Raw genomic sequence first — 8,354 nt, 5'->3', positions numbered from 1 at the left:
CTGATGGACCGTTTTCATCGGTTAACTGATGAAGCTGACTGATGGTCAGTCGTGCCTACACACCATCGGTTAAAAAAAACGATCGTGTCAGAACACGGTGACGTAAAACACAACGACGTGCTGAAAAAAACGAACTTCAATGCTTCCAAGCATGCGTCGACTTGATTCTGAGCATGCATGGATTTTTAACCGATGGACGTGCCTACTAACGATCATTTTTTTCTATCGGTTAGGTATCCATCGGTTAAATTTAAAACAAGATTGCTTTTTTTTAACCTATGGATAAATAACCGATGGGGCCCACACACAATCGGTTTGGTCCGATGAAAACGGTCCATCAGACCGATCTCATCGGTTTGACTGATCGTGTGTATGCGGCATTACACACTCTGCCCCAGTTAGAGCCACTGAAACTGCTTGCAACAGCAAATTTACATCCACAATGTGAAACCAAATCTGATATCACTAAACAGTAGCCAAGCACATGCTTGTAAATATTTCACACATACTAGGGTTAAAAAGAACAAGAAAAAAAAAAGAACAAGGCTTTTCGCTACGCTTTCTAATGAAAATGCCTTGCACTTCTGAAAGCCGCGGTTAATAATTCAGACTCTAGGGGTGAGCGGGGCTGAGCAGCATATGCTGGTAATTGTAGTAAGAAATTGTTTAATCTTTCATGATCAATTCCTTGGCTTTCCCCGTGGTGATAAAAGGAGAACACTTTGTAGGAACACATTGCAGAACCAGTTCCTGAACATAATTCCCGTCAGCAGATCCGCAATATTGATAACACAATCGAACATGTGCTCGGGGTCCGTGTGCCTGCAGTCATAGATGCCACACATGTGCTTCATGGACAAGTCAGTGTTCAATGGGTGGCATTCTTCGCTTATTTAAAGAAGAATGCATCGCATACTAGCACATTATGTGAAACTTACCTTAGAACAAAGCACTCCAGCGGGGAACTGTCACCGCTGAAGGCGCTTCCATCTTTAGTCTCTTCCGGGTATGCGGACTCCAGCTGTATGAATGGCCAGAGCAGCGATGACATCACTCCTGCACATGTACATGGGTGCATGTTTAAGAGATTTTTACAATACTTATAGGTAAGCCTTATTATAGGTTTATTTTTTTCAGTGAGAGACAGAATAACAACAAAAAAATCCAGAAAAATGCATGTGGTTTACGGCACAGAGCTGCCTTCCTTCAGAGCACATGCGGCAGTGATGTCACTGGCTGCATCTAAAATATGCAAATATATACTGTATCTCCTAAACAGCGCACATTTAGGAGATATTTACAATACTTATGGGTAAGCCTTATAATAGGCTTACCTATAGGTAAAAATCATGAATGGGAGTTTACTCCCTCTTTAAGGCTACACACCAAAACACGTAAGCCCTGTATTATTTTGTACCACACCTGGATTAATAAATGTATGCTTGGCGATGGTCTTGTAGCCCATTCCAGCCTTGTGTAGGCCTACAATCTTGCCCCTGACATCCTTTAACAGCTCTTTGGTCTTGCCCATGGTGGAGAGATTGGAATGTAGAAAGAACACTAAATCGCTAAGATCTAGTGTAGTAACTGTTCTTATCAGTTTAAAATCTGATACGTTCCCTATCCAGGGACTAAATATATATATATAGGAAAAGTATTTACGATCCCAACAGTGTGTGTGTGGTGGGGGGGGTCTTTAATCCCTTGTATTACTCTGTATTATTGTAATAGGTTCCCTTTTTCTCTTTTGAAAATCAATAAAAATCAATTGAAATAGAAAAATACACTAAATATTTCTTTAAACAACACAGAGAAAAGGCTTTCAGGATTATTATTTCAAGCTTACTGAATTAATGCAGTGCGAAAGTGCAGGAACCCCTAGCAACAGATGTTTCCAACTCTTTATTGGTCTAAAAGAGTAATGCAATCTTTAGTTTGATTGCTCCAGTCTTTTGTAAATGAATTTGCGATGTGACCTATTCATGCTTTGGCCTTTTGAAATTTCCTCCAAGCCGTAACCGATTGTTTAAATGCAGAATGTCTTATTTCTGTAACTGGAAAATGTCAAGAGGTGACATCAGCATTTGGTATTTGTTCCCATGTGGCCTCGACTTTCTGTACAGGCAATTAGAGGCTGACAAGGTCTTCTTCCTCAGACTGCTCATGGTCTTCTAGACGGATGAACGCATGGTGGCTTATTGGACTGACAAGGCTGGTATCGATGGCAGATAGTGAACTGGCCCCTGCATGCAGATGACACTTGTGGAGCCAATCATACTACTGCAATTAGTGCAGTATGGAACCCCAACCCCCTTCGTTTTGTAGTGAGTACATAAATTCATTTGCGCATCTCTAATAGACAAGAAAACTGTCACCACTTGCCTGGATTCACTTGAATGTGCCTCAAATTTTATCTCAAGTTTTCCAGTGGCCTTTCAAATCTGGGAAAATTACGGGACCCTGGCTTGGTGACACAAACTAACCAGTATAAACCTGGAAAGCAGAGCCAATTTGTAACCAGGAAGGGTGGTGAATCATTTATCTTTACAATGGTAAGATTTTTATTTTTTTTGGCTTTAGGTTGCAATTTTGGCACACTTATGAAGAGGACTGTCCTTTGGAACCAAACTCTTCTGCCCCTCAGTTGTCCCTCTTTTGGCTCTAATGTATAGACCTCTATAAAAAAAGATATATATATTATTTAACTACTAAAAGTTTTATAGTTCAGTGATCCACTCAGTCTCTGAATTACTGCACTTGATATGCTGGAAAGTCAGAATAAGGAAAAGTAGTGTTAAAGTTGAATTCCAGTCATACCCAAACTAATCCTAAATCTACTCCCACCCCTAGTCTAAAGCCTCATACACACGATCGGACTTCCATCGGACCTTTCTGTGGATTTTGGTCGGAAGGGCGTTGGCTGTGAACCTGTTCTGCATACACACGGCAGAACTTTTTCAGCCAACATTCACCAAACCACGTGGTTTTTCAACTCTTTACCGCCACACTTTGGGCAACTTCTGTTAGTTTCGTCTGATGTTTAGCATTGGTTCTGAGCATGCGTGTTTGTACTTTGGATTTTAGTCCGATGGACTTGTGTACAAACGATCGGATGATCCTCCATCGGACATTTGTGGTGGGAAAGTTTGAGAGCATGCACAGCGAACATTTGTCTGTTGAAAAACTGACAATTGTCTGATGGAGCATACAGACGGTCGGATTGTCCGATAAAATACGTCTATCGGACTGTTGTTGTTGAAAAGTCAGATCGTGTGTATGGGCCTTAAGACTATTCTATTTACCCTGTAAAAGAAAATATGTCTAGACTTACCTATCCTGAAGGCAGCCCAGTCCAGTAATGTGACTAGCTTCCAGTGCGGGCTTCAATGTAGTGGATGGACAGCCAACAACGGCCTATGGGTGATGTCATCTCCCAGACTCTGCAGCTGTTGTCACTGGCTCTCCTCTACACTGTAGCCAGCGATGGAAGCTGGTCATGTGACTGGACTGGAGCAGCATAAGAATAAGTAAGTATAGACTTTCCTTTTACAGGTTAGATAGAAAAGTCTTAGCCTAGAGGGGTGGGAGTAGATTTAGGCTTAGTTAGGGCTTGACCGGAATGACATTTTCACAGAAAAGTCATTGTGGGTTTAGCCATTCATTTTTTTTTGCATTTTCTTATGGTCCATTTAATAGAAGCGATGAGCCTTATACTTTGTGCTAAAAGGTGTACCAAATTCTTCTAAACAATTTGGGGCGTTTGCTCATCGACATTTATGATTACATGTAAACTTTAGGTGTGCTTTCAGCTCCAAATGACCTTCTAGCACAGCCTTTCTCAACCTTTTTAACATGGAGGAAACTCTTGAAAGAACGTTTTGGCTTTAGAGAACCACTGCTAATGATTCTATATTTACAACTCACAGTACATTAGTGTGATGGTCAGTGGGAAGAATGCTCCTTACATTTGTGATCATTGGGAGGAATCCCTCCATCCAGATTGATGCGTTGATCTATGGTATCTGTTATTACTCAACTGAGAAGTAGAAATCACTTATTGCTCAAGAAACCCCCAGCAACCTCTGGAGAAACCCTAGTTGAGAAACCCTGTTCTAGCATGTTTTCCTGTATCTCATAGGGTAATCATGTCACCAGAGAAGTTAGGCAACTACTTTGTATTTTGGGGCAGGCAGAGCCTGAATTTGTGAGTTATTTAGACGATGTATCCAATCAGGAGGTGTGACAGACCCAAACGAAACAGGGGCTTTTGGAGGGCACTGCAGGGTAGCCTCTTGCCTACGGACTATGGACCCTGGCTTTTGAAGGGTCCCTATTCTTGAGGGTGTGTGACCCTTGGAGTGGACTTGCTTGGATTATAGTCCATGTCTTCCAAAAACACATAGACACTGTGAACCTAGGACTTGAAATATCGATTTTTGGCCTTTGTGCCCAAATCAGCAATGACTGCTTCATCCCCTTCTAGGCTGTGAGGCTCAGAGCAGATGGTAATATAATCAGCTCAAGAGAACCAGATGCAGGGGTCCCCTGCTATAATCTGTTTACTAAGGTGTCTTTCTCCCATGGCATAATTTCCCTATTGTGAGCTTCCGAGGTGTGAATTGCAATTGTTAATTGAGGCACCTATTGTTTCTGTCTGCTAATCCTTTAGAGATTTGGGCAACCCTAGGTCTTCTTACTGAGGAACTGGTGCAGAACAGTCTGGGTGGGCACTGAGTCACCTAGGCTTGTCTAAGTGACTATTTGACTTACTGTTTAATTTGATTACTGTTTATGTTTTCTGTTCCTTAGTTATGTTAATTATCTGTATGCATAACGTGATCAAGCTCTTATCTGATGTTGTGTGGTATATATAGTCTGTGCGAGTTTACAATAAAGTGAGTTCCAGTGCTTGGGTGCAATATTTAGCTATAATACCTGGTTCCAGACTGGAGAAAGCTGTATACTGACAGAAGCACCCAAGAGGGGAGCCAAGCAGTCCATCACAGGAGGCTATGTGGGCAACATGTGCCCAATTGTAAGATTTACCTATATTCTTGTTCTGGTAACAACCCCATATGTTGAGTTTTCTCTAATCTTAGTCACCAGGACAAAATGGAGAGAGCTAATCTCTCCAGTGGTAAAAGAGATGGTAATAAACACCTAGAACATGTGGAAATGAGGTGCCGGATTCCACTGGGATAGGGCGAAATGGCTCCGGTAGGCTGCTCTTAACGAAAATGAGATGCCCCAGAATTGAAGGAGATCCCGAATGAAAGAACTAGAGGCCAGATTCTGGTAGAAGTGCGGCGGCGTAACGTATCATAGATACGTTACACCGCCGCAAGTTTTCATCGCAAGTGCCTGATTCACAAAGCACTTGCGATGAAAACTACGCCGGGCGGGCCAATTCAAATGGGTGTGTGCCATTTAAATTAGGCGCGCTCCCGCGCCGGACCTACTGCACATGCTCCGTTTCTTAACTCCCGCCGTGCTTTGCGCGCCGTGACGTCATTTTTTCGAACGGCGACGCGCGTAACGTAATTCCGTATTCCCGGACGGCTTACGCCAGGGATCCTCAAACTACGGCCCTCCAGCTGTGGTGGAACTACACATCCCATAAGGCATTGTAACACACTGACATTCACAGACATGACTAGGCATGATGGGAATTGTAGTTCCTGAACAACTGGAGGGCCGTAGTTTGAAGACCCATGGCTTACGCAAACAACGTTATTTTTTAAATTTCGACGTGGGAACGACGGCCATGCTTTAGACAGCAATACGTTTGCTGACTAAAGTTAGGGCACCTAAAACGACGACTAACTTTGCGACGGGAAACTAGACTAGCGGCGACGTAGCGAACGCGAAAATCCGCCGTGAATCGCCGTAACTCCTAATTTGCATACCCGACGCTGGTTTACGACGCAAACTCCCCCCAGCGGCGGCCGCGGTACTGCATCCTAAAATCCGACAGTGTAAAACAATTACACCTGTCGGATCTTATGGATATCTATGCGTAACTGATTCTATGAATCAGTCGCATAGATAGAAACAGAGATACGACGGCGTATCAGGAGAATCTGGCCCATCATGTACAAAATCTAAAAGGAGTGCCACAGACTTTGTAAAAGCAATAAAAACCCGACACAGGTTCTGACACTTCACCACTCTATTTAAAACAAAAATAAAAAATGTTTGGCTTTAGATACACTTTTAAAACTGAGTTGGCAGCGGCATTTACCATATGTCTATTCTGACACATTCCTTTTAAAACTTGTGGCTAAGAGACTTTGAAACTAAATATGCTTCCAGTGCACAGAAATACACATTATATTTTAAAAAAGGAAATAAAAATGTTCATACTGGAAGAATATATAAATGTAAATTTCTACCTAAGGCAATGCAGCTTGCTGTTACATAATCTGATGTATGCATAATCTATCCTGAAGGCAGGCCACAACCAAGTGTCATGTGAGGATGTGTCTGACAACGCGGCAACACACCACCAACACAAACATTTTCCTGATTTAGCAAAGACTGCAACTTTATTATAATTGATTCTGTAATATGGCAGTTTTTGTATTTTACTGCCATTATAGGACTGAACGTAATAAAATGTCAAAAAGTTTATAGATTCTGGTCAAACTTTGCAAAATAATTGCAGAATATTGTCAGTTTTATGAAATGAAACTTATAACACTGCATTCTACTAATGTGATATCTAAATGAGACAATCTTAAAATGAACAGGCTGCATGTAATCTAATTCTACTAGAGGTATTTTCTGCCCATTCAATCTACAATATTTGTGCTGTATTTTGCGTATACAACCCCTTAAAGCTTAAAGCGGGGTTCCAACCACAATTAGCATTTTTTAAATGAATGTCCTTTCATCCTGCGTTTTTATAATATAAATCCGGTCACTTACTATTTTACAATCCGCCGCCGCTCCGCAAAGTTATTCAAAAAAGATAGTTTATAAAACTATGTCCACACCGTTGTCATTTTGCTTGTGGGCATTGTGAAGCCCACAAGCACTTACTTCCTGGAAGTCTTGGATGGGGAGTGATAATTGGGTAGCGCACTGCATCCTGGGAAATGATGACACACATTTCCCAGGAGCATTAGAGGGAGATGATGTCAGGATCCTAGGTGATTCCAAAGGCAGATTTCGTGGGACTGCATAGCAACAGGCAATTCCAGATGAGTAAAAAAATATTTTTTTTCTTTTTTAGGTCTAATGAGCACAATAATGGAAAAAAAAATTGGGATGGAAACTCCACTTTAAAGGGGTTTTTAAGGTTTAATTTTTTTTTTTTAAATAACAAATATACCATTCTTACCTCCACTGTGCAGTTTGTTTTGCCCAGATTGGCCCCGATCCTCATCTTTGGCGGCTTTCTCGGCTCCTCCCCGCATCAGATAACCCCCTCTGGGAAGCGCTTTCCCAAGGGGGTTACCTTGCGGGCTTGCTCCCGCGTCCTGTACTCTGCGTCCATAGCCGCCAGCTACAGGACTCGACCCTGCCCCCCGACCCTCTCGTCATTGGAGTTGATTGACGGCAGCGCGAGCCAATGGCTGCGCTGCCATCAATCTATTCAATAAAGAGCCGAGAAGCCCATCCGAGAAGCCAGTGCGTTCACGACGTGGGACTTTCGAGGGCTCAGGTAAGTAAACGGGGGGCTGGGGTGGCCTGTAAGCATCGGATGTTTTAAGTAGTCAGTTATTGTCACCGACGCAGATAAATTTGGTCTGGGCTTCTATGCCTCAATGACTTCTGGTTATGAAAGGGTTATCAGCTGGGAAAGAAACTCACAAGATCCAAAACTTCTGTTCTGTATGCAATACAATTACATGCAGTCATGTGAACGGTGATAATGACTTAAATGAATTATTCCACTGAGCTGAGGATAACCTACAGTGACCAAGATACACTTTACAGCAGGGAATTGCTGAAGTGTGGAAAGACACTCTAGAAGCTGATTGGTTGCAGCTATCATTATGGTCATTCTTCCATTTTGGTATAAGGTGATGATTAGAGATGAGCTACATGCGTTATCTGAAGTGGAAACTGTCAGTTCCACCTGCAGAGAGGCTTAAGTGAGACTTGCTTGAGAAATAATCTTTTTTTATCTTTATCTAGGGGATGTTTTTGTGGGTGGGGGCATTTATTTTATTTCATTTAAGGCAGGGGAGGGCAACCTTTTGAAGAGCGAGGGGCCACCTAAGCGATTTGGTAACTGGTCACGGGCCACAATGAAATGAAATGGTTCAGAATGTAATTTTTTTTGTATTATGAAAAGTATAATGAACATTTTCCTCCGGCAACAACTGAATAGCGGTGGGAGGGAGAGG

General features: G+C 42.3%; 1 pseudogene; it reads left to right on the top strand.

Annotated features, from left to right (window-relative positions):
• Positions 1-1,559: 1,559 nt before the first annotated feature.
• On the top strand, positions 1,560-1,740 carry LOC120918029 (annotated as a pseudogene).
• Positions 1,741-8,354: the final 6,614 nt, after the last annotated feature.

This window comes from Rana temporaria, chromosome 11, assembly GCF_905171775.1.
Source record: "Rana temporaria chromosome 11, aRanTem1.1, whole genome shotgun sequence".
NCBI classification, from domain to species: domain Eukaryota; kingdom Metazoa; phylum Chordata; class Amphibia; order Anura; family Ranidae; genus Rana; species Rana temporaria.
This window is presented reverse-complemented; position numbering and strand designations above follow the sequence as displayed.